The sequence below is a fragment of the Rhipicephalus sanguineus genome, chromosome 6, assembly GCF_013339695.2.
Source record: "Rhipicephalus sanguineus isolate Rsan-2018 chromosome 6, BIME_Rsan_1.4, whole genome shotgun sequence".
In the NCBI taxonomy this organism is placed as follows: domain Eukaryota; kingdom Metazoa; phylum Arthropoda; class Arachnida; order Ixodida; family Ixodidae; genus Rhipicephalus; species Rhipicephalus sanguineus.
Window position 1 is genome coordinate 134,728,027 of NC_051181.1, and position 13,523 is coordinate 134,741,549.

A 13,523-nucleotide genomic window follows, 5' to 3' on the forward strand; every position below is an offset into this window, starting at 1 on the left:
AGCGCTGCTCGTAGCCATGAAGCGAATGTGGAACTCTTTTTTCATTTTTTGCCAGACGGCGTCACGAGATTATGTCTATTAGAGTTATTGTATATGCTACCTTTAGGTAGCAGAGTTGCGCATCTGTCTTCCAAACGCCGCTAGCAACCATGCATGGCGAAGAAGCTGACGCTCGGGCCAATTCCTGTACGTCTCGACGGCGCCGCTGCAGCGAACTGAATTAACACTAGTAATCGATAATCAATGTTTATCGCCGGTCTTCGACACGCCGGACATGTTAACTGCTGACACCGTAGGCATGTCGCCTGCACAAACGGAGTGCTACTTCGCCGCATAGCTGTGGTTGCTAGCCAGACCTATGCGCAACTCTGCTACCTAAAGGTAACATATACAGTAACTCTAAAGTGTCTATTAAGATTCATTAACATTGTGTCAAAAAGAAACGAGTCCTCAAAATTCCCCTCCTTCATTCATATAATATAGGCAGGAATCTGAGTAAAAATATCCTTTTATTTCCTGGTTTTGCACACGTTATTGTAATATCGTGCAATATACACGTATCTAGAAAGCCACTTGATGACTTCCCATCGTTCGCCATTCTGATAATTTGTCTAAGCTTTGAACAGGAATCGGACTACTAGTTTGAGGCCGCAAGTTCAGGCAATATCTAAAAGCAATATTTTTTCTCATAATTCTACAGACTGTACACGATTGTCTGTGAAAAGTCGATAGATTTCAGGGGTAACTATCTGGAACATTTTTATCGACAAGCACTTCACAGAATTAGGAGCTGTCTTATGAAACTGGAAGTCGGTAACGACTAAAGCGAGACAGGCGCTTTAGTGCAAACTTTCGTAAGCGACAGATGAGCTGCTCAGCTGCTGCTTAACGTGCAAGCGACGATGCACACAACTAAGAAGTGCTTGGAACGACCGCGTGGCAAATCTGACAGCTGCGAACACACTTGCGCAACATAACTTTCGGCGTAGTGCACAGCTACAAACGCGTGCCCGAGATGTGCTCAGTCGCCGTTCCACTCTTCCGGCTGTTCCGGGGAGAGGTACACGACAGCCAACGCCGAGAACTGCGCTAATTACTGCTTGTTAATCCGGCTTGTTTGGACACGCCTGTCTGTCTCGTTTACCTGCCACACAGCAAGCCCCTCGAAAGCTGTAGAGGAGGATGGGCGTTACTGCCGCCGAATGCTCTCTGTTGTTCTAACTTCTTATTAAGGCGACAACCTTATTCCTGCCTCATCAAACGCGATAAGTGACCGTTGGCGTCGACACAAGTGATACAAGAGAATCCTTATGTGATGACGTCACTCTGTGACGTCACAGGTCGCCAAAATTTTATTGACGAAATATGTGACGTCACGTAAAGTGACGCCGCATGATGATGTCATCACATGACATCGTCGCTTGGTCAAGGTGGGCCGATCACGGAGGCACTGCAATACCACGTGAAGCGCAGAAAGCTTCCAATGCCTCCGATCCCGGAGGCAGAGCGAAACTGCGTTGGGTGCAGAAAGCGTAAGGGGCGGTGGGTCTTTTAACACGCCTCGTGTACCATCGACATTTAAGACTTGCGCTTTATACAACTATCCTCGCTTTTCTCTCTCTCTCTCTCTCTGTTTTTTTTTTTTTTACATGAACGTCACGTGATGCTCAAATGCCTCGCAGGCGTCCGCAACTGCGAGTATAGGACATTTTTCTTCAAGGACAGTACAGGGATGGCGGATCCTTCGGAGGCCAAAAGGCCGAGTTGAACTGAAAGAGAAAAAAGTGGAGAGGGGGGGGGGGGGGGTAGATAGAGTGTCCACAAGTGAGGAAGCAAGCATCGGAAGTAATCCGGGTATTCGTGAATGGCAGGAAATTATGGCGTTATGGCCCTCCTTTATCGCCTTCGGCCCTTTCTTCCCTGCGCGCGATTCCAGAGTCGCGAACGGTTGCTATGAAATGCGCTTCGCTCCTCATACGCCTCTCTGCGGAAGAAGAAAGCTGCGCGCCTTTAAAAAAAAATGAGCGACAAGGAAACGCAAAAGCGGTGGCACAGCAAAAATCTAAGAGGCGCGGTTCGAGCCTTGCGACGTGGCGCCAAAGTGCTGCGACACCATACATCAAGGGCAGCGAGTCCTCGGCTCGACTTCAAAGGGAAATGCTCTCGCAGATATCGCACACATATAGTTGGAGTGGCAGAGAATGTGATCCACGTTCTCGCCTTCCTCTAACGCATTATGTACGTTTGTGCTATTCCTTTTCTCTTTCTTTCTTTCTTTCTTTCTTTCTTTTCTTTCTTTCTTTCTTTCTTTCTTTCTTTCTTTCTTTCTTTCTTTCTTTCTTTCTTTCTTTCTTTCTTTCTTTATCTGATTGCTTGCTTGCTTATTTGGCCGCTATGGCATACAAAGAATGCTCAATGTTTCGTAACCTTGTCCCATTTACTTGCTTTGAACTGAGTTGTTCGACTGTCGCCATTCTTTTTCCAAATAAAAATGGCGAGGTGGTGTGTGTGTGTGGTGTGTGTGTGTGTGTGTGTGTGTGTGTGTGTGTGTGTGTGTGGTGTGTGTGTGTGTGTGTGTGTGTGTGTGTGTGTGTGTGTGTGTGTGTGTGTGTGTGTGTGTGTGTGTGTGTGTGTGTGTGTGCGGGAGGGGGGGGGGTAGTTGGGGGTACCCTTAGGATCCCTTCCTTCCGACTTATTCTGTCGAAAAGCCTGCACGGCGTAAATACGAAATTTCGATTAGCTGCAACTAGGTTCTTTAAGAAAGGAAGGATTCGAAGACGACATTTTTCAGCACAAGACGAAAAACTTAAAGATGAAGCTTCGAAGAAGAGATGACTGGACAGTAAGGATTCGAATTTCGGTCTAATCGAATGAAAATGGATCAGACGCTGGCCCTCACAGTTATCTCTAGCCAACTCTTTCTTTTTCTTATTTTCCTCTTAGACGATACCGATGAGCTTGCACAAGGACTAAACTTTACTAAGGACGGCTCCTTGCCGATATAGCTCGGTTAAAAATTACAGGCAACAAGCACGGCCGCTGGATAAAAAGCGCACGGTACGGCCTGCCGCGTCGGGCGGTTTTCTATGGGAGAGCGCGTGTTGGCCCTAGTTGCAGTTGCGGCCGCTGCGGCGCGACGGGGCGGGGAAGGGGAAACGGGTGCCGGCGGCTCCGTTGGGGCAGTAGCCGCAGCAAATTAGTTGGTGGTGGTCACAACAGCGATCTCACTCAGCTGTTCTAAGCGTTTTTTTTTTCTATCTCATCTATCGCAGTCATGACATATCATGCATTCAGTTGAGTCCGTTCGCGTAATCTGGTTAAATAGCCACTTAAGTTTCCGTGTACGTGCCGAGCTCCTGGCATTTTTTTCCAGGACTAACTTTTTGCTTTGTGTCTGAAAGAATATTCCACAATGCGCGTAGTAACATTATATGGCGCTGAATGTGTGAAAAAGTGGTTGTTATATTTGTGTCGTGTAATGAATGCATCGTTTGTGATTTTAACATATTAATTTCCGTGACATTTCTTCAGCACTTTTTAAAAATGCTTGACAAGTATTTATTTGAAACATCTGACAATACGCGTTCATGTTCTTTATACACAGGAAGTGCATGTAAAAACTTACGTTGAATCTTTTTCATGATGTCTGATACATTATACTGTGCCGAAAAGTAGTTCAGCTTCGGATGCTTGATACTAGCGGATTCTACAAATATAGTGACGCACTCGTCGTAACTTTGTTGAAAAGGCTGCGGAATTATATATTCATTAGAAGTGGCTTGCATATATTCTTGACAGTTCTTAGCAGGGCAATGTCATCAAATTGATGTATATATAAGGCCGATCACTGGAGTGACTAATATCTCAAAGAATCAAGCTACAACTGAAATTTTCTTTAACTCAAGATACAAAACCACGATATGGTTTTGTATCTTGAGTTATGTCTTGGTCTGGAACCCCCCCCCCCCCCCCCCCCCACACACACACACATTTTTTGTTGTTGTTTACCGTATAGCTGTCAAAAGCGACCCACCTTAACTTTGTCCCTGTGAGTCGCTCGCAATGTGTGTGTTGGCTGCCACGTATATTTGTTTCAAATGAACTCTTGTCGCCCACCAGCCGAATTTCTGCACTTTTTTTGTCTCCGCATGTTTTGCTGAGGTAAGTTTGAGTCTGTGCCCCGTACCGCTAATGACCACAGACAACCCAACTCTCTGAATAAAAGGGATACACGTGCTTTTCACGGCAACTAACATCAGTACCACATGGCATTGCGGAGCAACGCACGCTACCGCAACGCGACAGCGTTCGTAAACAACCGGAACCGATGACAAAGGTGCCGCGGGCTGAAAGGTGGGAACTAAAAAAAAAAACGAGAGATAAGAGAAAACGGGAAGGTGGTACGTGTCACGGCAGCTGGATTTCAACAACGTTTGCAACAAGCCGCCGTTTGCAGCTAGCAGGCAGATAAATAAAATAACTTCTCACATTTTGTCCAGATTTTATGTTCACTGTTGAATTCGTTGCACGATCATGAAAACGGCGTAACGGGAAGAGACAGAAATACTGAAAAGCGCAGGAATGCAAGCAGTTGTGTTCGTGTGTTTTTCAGGCTCTTAACCACTCTTTCCGTCTGACCGTTTCCATATTAATTAATCCGTAACAGCTCGCCCAATTGTCAGTATTGAAGATGTAGTCACTGAAATTTCAAAGTGACTCGAATCTCCTTCTATGAGATGGTCGCACATATGATAAGCATTATTTCATGGCAGTTGCATGCGATACCGTACCGTATGTGTACTATAAACATGTTTGGAGGAAGGAAGAAGTTTATCTTATTTTGTGTCAAATAAACAGTGGCCGCTGCAGTTTCTGAGATCACGTTTTTGAAATGAAATGATTAAATCTGAAGCAACATACTCAGAGCCAAAATAAAGAATTTCGATGCATCAGGAAAGGTGCAGCGCCTCCAGGTTGGTTAGTTGTGGTCTTCTAGGATACCAGAAAAACATGCCCACGCGATTACTTCCGCAAAAAGCGATCGGTGCGCGAAGTTGCATCTTTGGCAAGGCAAGAACAAAAATTCCCAAGCGCTGCAAGAATGTACAAGAAATATCGGTAATTAACTGATGTGTACACGCTAGATAAATTTTAGAGGAAGATTTCGGGCGTCACATGAAGACGCACGCGCTCAAGCATAACTGCCGCAAGCGCGCCGCGCATGTGATCCCGCGGGCGCCCGCGAGACCCGTCCCCGCCCGGTGGCGCCGCGGCGGTGGTCCGGGAAACTAGGCCCGTCACGCCGGTTTCGGAGCACGCGGCAGGCCGCACCCGTGCGCTTTTTATCCAGCGGCCGTGCAACAAGTTTATGCAGGCGCCTGCGGCTCCGCCGTATTGATATATTTCTATAAATGAAAATGAACGGAGGAGTCGTCGCTTCCTGACTTATGCTATTAGAATGTTAAATGTACACATAACCAGCCTATTCGCGCTGTAAATATGTCTTAGTGTCGTTTCCAAGAACAACAAATGAACATCGTTGTTACCGCGCGCTCGATTTTCTTTTATTTTATTCGACGAGGGGTAACTGAACGACCGAAGTGAGCTTGCTGCTTACTAACATTACCAACAGGGCGAGTCTGTCTTCGAATGAAGGCTGAGAAGTTGGTCTCGTGTGTGAAGTTATCGCTCACAACACAGCACATACAAGTGAACAACATAACACAAAAAAGTATATACAGTATGACAAGTAAAAGGAACAAATCATGAGAACAAGTAAGATTGACTGGACGCAAGGAATATTGAATGGATTAATGGACGGTGGGCGCAATATATGATATGACATGCGGCAGCAGGTTGTCAGACCCGTCTCATTAGCGCTAAAAGACACTCATAGCATCCTAAATTTTACTGTAAACGACCGTGGGTTAATTTTTACGAATTATAGACACTTGTGTTGCGTGTAACGTTAGCTACCTTTTATTCTTGATTGTTTTACGTGGTGCCAAATAAAAATCGAAGGTACACATCCGACTCAATAAACATGTGTCCCATCCAAGAGAGAAAGACCTTGTCACACAATATACGAGGCACGGTCTCACGTGTAGGACAACCTTGAACACGTTGCGAGCACGTCCGCATCCTAAGATAACAAGTCTTTGACCAGTGGACTGATTGAACTATGGTTCACGATCGCGTCAAGAAGGACGTTATTGAGTGACGTACGACGTGGGCGCCTTGCCAACACGTAGGTCACGTATCATCGCCATACGGAGAGATGTATTAGGAGTGGATAGGTCAACAGGCGGGCAAGGCATAATCGACGTCGCGCAAATGTAAAGAGTGCCGCGCACGCGCTGCTTTAACTATATTGCTTCCTACAATGATAGCCCTCGAGTAATCCAAGCCCTACTTCGCATAAGACGATAGTTGGCAAGCCATCCTTCCATCTTCAACGGAAATTTTTACGACGCTGACGGCGTCGTCATGTCTCAACGATCAGTGCAAAACGGAGAAGAAAAAAAATTCACAGGGTCTCCTATGCATTCGCCTAAGACGACTCGAAGGCGAAAGCCTTCTTCTGTTTCTTCGCAGTTGAAGTACTGATCCTTCCCCGCCCCCCTCCGATAGGTTTCTGCACCTAGCATGGTTTCGCACTGCCTCCGGGATCAGAGGCATAGCAAGCTTTCAACACCTCACCTGGTTTTGCACGGCCTACGTGATCGGCCCACCTTTGACCAAACGACGATGTCATGTGACATCGCGTTATGCGACGTCATGATGACGTCACATATTTCGGCCACCTGTGACGTCATGGTGACGTCATCACGTGACGGCGATTTTCATCATCACTCGTGTTGACGTCGCCGACGTTGCCGATACCGTCGGCAAACTTTCGCGTTTGCTGAGGATATCTAAGGCTTCCGCCTTAAAAGCAAGAACTAGTTTTTCTGCACACGCGATGAATTATACATCCACGAGGCGTCCCAACTTCCCGATCCCTTCGCGGATCATTAGTTTGCCCTTTCAACGCAAACACACTGAGCGGCGGAATAAACGACAGCGAGCGAAATAAACTGCTCTACACAGAGAGACCGCATGCAAATGTCCTTGTCGCATGCAGATTTGCATCGAACGTCGCTAATTCTCCCCGAGAAGAAAACCCGTTCAGATCTCAATCCGCGGAGCCTTGACACGCTAAATGAAGCCCCGAGCGCACAATCTGCGCGTAGATCGAAGACGATTTCGCTTCGGGATGCGCGTTTAGCATATTGAAATGATTAACGCAGAATCGGTTATATGCGTACGGCGCAATTCGGCGCGGCAAACGGGTAAAATGGGACGATCGAAATGCCCGATGAAAAACTGGTCTTCTCATCGACCTCCTCCTCGCCCTCTATTTCTATATAAGCACTGCAGGATGAGTTTATCGGGCCGGATAACGAAGTCGTCGACGGGAATGTGGAACGTGTCAGCTGGGTTTCACGATGCGCTCAGCTGGCGAAGGCAGGAAGGAAATGTTTAAAACGAAAACAAGATAAGTGAAAAATCTATAGACCCGCTTCACTTTCGGGCTGCCGTCGTCTGCACGTGACGTGGGAGGCCGTGTGGCGAGTATCTATCACAAAATAAGTGTATTTTGTCAAATTGGCTTTTTTTATAAATTTATTTTGTATAAGCCGTGAAAAGAAATAGCGAAAATTTTGATATTGTATTAGCGAATGCCTCAGCACGCTATAACACCGAAAATGCCACCAAAAATGACAGTCACAGGGTAAGCTGGCGGAGCGGCCTCTATAGAGCCCGCTGTAAACTATCTTATATAGGGCCTCTACTGCAATTACAGTTGCGAGGTACCCACTATACGCAATAAATGATCCCATTTCACGAAGTAGCGAAGCACCCACTAGGCGCATCTGCGATATGCGCATCTGTGATATGCGCATCTGCAAAGTGTGCGATATGCACACCTTTTTGTTGCGGCGGTGCATGATGATGAGGATGATGAATTATGGCTAAATACTTTGTAATCCGTGGGAAGCTTTAAACTACCAACCCGTTACGTAATTTCCATTGTGTGACGCCTGCTGCAATTCTGCTCCTCCACCGCGCAATATTACATCTGTTAGCGCGTCTCCTCGCCGCGCGTGGCGCTTGTATAGAGGTCTTTTTCCGAGAAAGATTCAAGCACTGGCGTAGATAGCTCTGTGGTAGAGCACTTGCTTGCCACGCAGAAAACGTGGGCTCGAATCATTTAGGATGCTGTTCTTTTCTTGCGCGATAGCTGCGACGGACACCGGCGGCGGCGGCGGCAGACAACTGCCACCAAAATCGGATGTTGTGACAGCTTAACGCTGTGAAAAGATGCCGATGCACGCGGGCCATTCAATCACGGTAACAGCGAGGCGATAGGAGTTCCTAGCTTATTCAACGCAACCGAGTTTAATCCACCATTCATTGAATTCGTGAAGTGCACGCACTGACGTACTAAGCGTGAAATTTCATGAGTATGAGTGCCCTTCAACTCGTCGTTAATTCTACAAGGAACTTTAAGCGCATTCAACTTGAGTAGCCTCGATACGGAGTTAAGCTAATGTCACGGCCGTTAACTTCAATTCAGAACTCGAAAGCAACGCTCAGAGCAGATGCAGCAATGAGTATGTGTTATCCTCATAGGTATGCGCACAGGGGGGGGGGGGAGCAGGGGGGGCGCCCCCCCTAATCACCTAAGAGGGGGGGCGCGCGAAATCTTTCCCGTACATTGACCCTTCTAGTCACCTATGAGGGGGCGGGGGGGGCAAAATCTGCCCCGTACATTGACTTAGTAGGGTGAGGGGGGGGCGCTCGATGAGCCTTTGCCCACCCTGATGGGGAACCCTGCGCACGCCTATGGTTATCCTGTAGAGTGATGTCAAGTGCAGCTCAATTAAAATACGATGAAAACTTTAAGCGAACGTTTCTTCTCCTGCAATGTAGTTCCTAAGCTAAATGCTCAGAGCGCCAGTCAATTTCTTTTAATCAGGTCAAGCACCCTTCCAATACATACATGCATCGAACGCTTAACGGTAGTTCTGAACGAGAACTTATAAGGTGCAATCACAGAGCCATTCATTCTCACAAGATGTATGCAACAGCTGTCACGCTTGTCCACTTCAGTGATAAAGCCCTGTTTGTGCTGGTTAAAACAGGTAACTCAGAACAGCTAAAACTATATAGCTCGTTCTAAATTCGGGGAAGGAATAGTTAGTTGCACGTGTTTTCCTTAAAGCAAGAAGTGCAGGTTACCTCGAGCGACGATACGTTATAGTCACCGCCACGACACAAGATTGCGGCACGACACCATACTATGCCGTACGCGTGCGCCTAATATTTAACCACCGATGTGAGCCCATTACACTTAATGGCCCATTAAAGGCGGAACGCCAGATACTATCCCCAAAAGCTGATAAAAACGCTGCTCGCTGAGCAGTCGAAAAATTAGCTCTAATTTGATAATTGGTTGTTGAAACTGTAATCGGTTAAGTAATCGCGTGCCTGTTAAATGCGGCCTTGTGACTAACTTCGTTCTCTCTTCTTTTTTTTTAACTTTGGTGACTTAAATAAACGTACAGTAATTTATTCATCGGCTATTCGTTTGCCTGCCGACTCGGTGTCACTAACCGCTGCTTATTAATCTTTTGATAATAGCCGAGCTCAGCTGAGCGAACACTGAGAATGTGAACAGCTGAGCGAGTTGAGAATGTGAACACACCCAGTTTAACCTCATTAGTTTCCCATTTAAAAAATCAATCACTCGCTTAATCACTAAGTGCGTGAAGACAAGCTATTTCTATTTCTGCAGCATCAGGTTATAAGCCTAAAGGTCACCGCAAGGTGAAGTTTTATGTTCTAAATGAATGCCCTGAGATCTTGTTAAGCGTAATTAGAAGTTTGAACGAGGTGGGAGGTCTGCGATTAGAAACAGATTAAAGTAGGACCACACGGCCACTCGCGTAAAGGGCATCGACTTTCTTGCATAGCAGCACGAACTGTTCACACTGAACGCGAAGTGACGAAGCTAAGACTCCGGCAAAGTTATAAAACGCCAGCTAAAAGCTATAGGCGATGGTAAAAACAGAATTACATGGGTCGCAAGAACGCATAAAATGCTTTCATAGCTTGCACCGCGCAGGTTAGAAATGCTTCTCGCGATGGTGAACAAAGAAAAGTGTGGTGAACCGACACCTTTTAAACAAAACAATTTTTCTGTTCGAAGGCTCCGCATTCAGCTCTCTCGGTCACGTCTGAAGCATATATGATGTTACACGAGAACATTGTTTCTAGAACTAGCATACATAAGGCATACCCATCCATCCGGAATGCGAAGTATATGCCAAGGCGGAATGTAAGAGCTACTGGCTGTCTGGCGTTGCGTTGCTGAGCATGAGGTCCAGGGTTCGACTCCCAGCGATGGCGGCCGTACTACGATGGAGGCGAAATGCAAAAAACACCGTGTACCTATAAACATAAGTGCGTAGTTAAGAAGCACAGGCGGTGAAAATTAATCCAGAGTCCCTACTACGGGGTCCAGATGAACATATCTTTATTTTGGCGTGTCAAACACCAGAATTCGAAATTAACCGGTTAAAAGGCATCGGCTTTCGGAGGCCGCAGGAAGTAATCGAAAATTGTTGAAGTTACGTTGCCGCGAAAGGCAAGTTCGTTTGTATTTTATTTATACGCCAAGAGGAAGCGCGTTGTTGCGCATCTGCACGAACAATATCTCGTGCCGACACGTGCACAAAGTCCAAGGACAAGGCAGCAAGACGTGTTGGCGGCCACCGGCAGACGTGTGTCAGCCGTCACGTCCTAACATGTCGGGGCCGAGTGGGGTTGCCTCGATCCAAAGTGTACCTTGTCTCACCACTTCAACAAACATGGACAACGCATATAGGGGGCAAAGGAAAACGATTGATAAGGGATGCATTTAACGTACGATGGGGAACGAATTGGTCGCTGACTTAGCGCGTGACGAAATCGCCATGCATCTAACATCACGGGGCACTTGATCGTGTGTACGCATTGTTTCTTATCTTTTCTGTTCCGGGTTACGCTTATTCTGCGAGCAGAAAGGAAATCTTGAGGACATCGAGCTTGAGTGGAACGATTACAAGAGAGCGTCGATAGGCAACTCTCCGTATGCAAATTTAATGCAGAGTGGCACTTTTCTTCAAGGCGCAGAAGTCGACAGGTATACGTGCCGCTGTCGCAAAAGCGGCCTAGGCGCGCGTTGCAGCTGCCGTCGCATCTGGGGTCGATTAATGTCGCTCCGTAATAAAAACGAAATAATAACGCGAAGTGCGGGACACTTTCGTTGTTACTTCGATAAATCAGTATTCAGACGAAAACGTGGCAGTCGCGTTGGAATTCACTGGTACGAGTCGTATTTAGCTCACAAGTCGTAAGCGTGGGTCTCTTTCGCCGTCCGTTTGCTTGGACACAATGGAATAATTCTGAGGGCCGTACCCGTGACGTACGTCGGATGGCAAACAGATGTATCTTTCCGTTGCAGAGCTACTACTGTGAAGTCTTTAGCCCGGCACCACCCGAATATATCTCGAATTTCTCAAGTTCGTCCCGAAACTCCACGCTAAGCCGCTTATACTCAGCACATCCGCCAAAAATGTTAGTTGATAAAATATTGTCCAGCGCCCTTCCACACCTCCCTTCGACCAAGCCGCTGTCCAAACCCCCCCCCCCCCCTCCCACTGTCCCTGTTATTCAGGCCGTCATGCGGCAAAAAGTGCCAATATCGGTTTCCCTGTCGCCTCCTCCGTCTCTCGACCCGAAAACCGACCGACGCCAGTGAGTGCACATCGCAATGACTCCTATTTTAACACGAAAGCGGATACCCGATGCGGTGGTCCAGTGGTTATGTGTGCTTGACTGTTGACCCTAAGGTCGCAGGATCGAATCCCGGCCGCAGCAGTCGCACTTCGATGGAGGTGAAATGCTAGAGACCTGTGTACTTAAATTTAGGTGCACGTTAAAGAGCCCCTGGTGGTCGAGATTTCCGGAGTCCTACTGCGGAGTCCTCCACTCCTCCTCATAATCATATCGTGGTTTTGGGACGTAAGACCTCAACAATAATTATAATAACACGAAAGTGTAATAACGAGAAACATAGCAGCGACAAAGACAGATCACAGCTGGACTAGGATGTAGTGTTCTTTTTTTTCTTGGGGGGGAGGGGGGGGGGGGCGATGGTTTCTCTCGTTTTTCTCCAAGCTTAACGTCACAGTGCCTCTCTTGACCAAATTATTTATTGCTTGTAAACGGGTTAATTAACAACGCTCTCAAGAGAAGAACAGAAGTTATCTTTATTTTTATTCTTATTTTAAACTATATAGAGCAGTTTGCCTGTCTATAAACTTTGCACGCTATTCATGAAAATTGATAATACGGTAAAGCTTCGATGACAGAGAGGTGTCGACATACGAATGATAAGAATGACACCTGAGGTGACACATTTAGTGCAATGTGGCATGCCCAAGGTGGTCTGAAAGGAAAACTGACGCGAAAATTTCCAGTTGTCGTGTTTTAACGCGATAGCGATAAAGAGCTCGTTTTCGTAGAAATTCCGGTGTCGGCGTCGGTGTCGGCGTCGTTGGTTGTGAGCGAAAAACCAGCATTGTCCGTGAGCGAAAAATCGAGAAAGATGGAAATAAAATAAATAATAAAAGTATTCGGTTCGAGCGAGAATCGATACCCACGCCTTCTGCACGGAAAGATGTTTTCTACCACAGAGCCACGCCATTGCTTTAAGCTGCTTCGGGAAAAAAAAAAAAAAACACTATATGAATGTCATGTAGGGGGAGGAGTCTCCTTAAAGCATGTAATAATACGTGGCAGAAACGTAGAACCGCGCCAGGCGTCAAAACATGTGAATTGCGCAACGAGTGGGTATCTTAAGGTCCACCCATTACAAAGGGCTCAGGCATAATTAATCATAATAATCAGAAAAATCATTAACAAAGTGAGCAGCTGCGTAGGTTCGAGTGTTGCCTTACGAACGCGTAGTGGGCCCTTCGCTGATTCGCAAAAGGAAGAATTATGGCGTAGTGGGCACTAAAAGACCGGTACTTGCAGTAGGCGTTCTAGGATAATTTGAAACGGCTAATGTTACGCGCACAGACGTTCGCTTTCTTGCGGCACGGTTTAGGCATGCACCGAGAACCGAAGCGAGGCTAGCATTCGAGAAGGCGATGCGCACGGGGCCCGATTGCGCTATCGCGTTCTACTCATGAAGGTGAAACTCAAGCATCCAGGGGCGTAGCCAGAAATTTTTTTCGGGAGGGTTCAACCATACTTTACGTATGTTCGTGCATGCGTTTGTATGTGCGCGTGTATATATACGCAAGCAAAACTGAAAAATTTCGGGAGAGGGGGGTTGAACCCCCCCCCCCCTGGCTACGCCCCTGCAAGCATCCTCCAAGTTTGTTTGTTTTTTTTTACGTCAAATGAGAGGCTGAGCCCTCAATAGC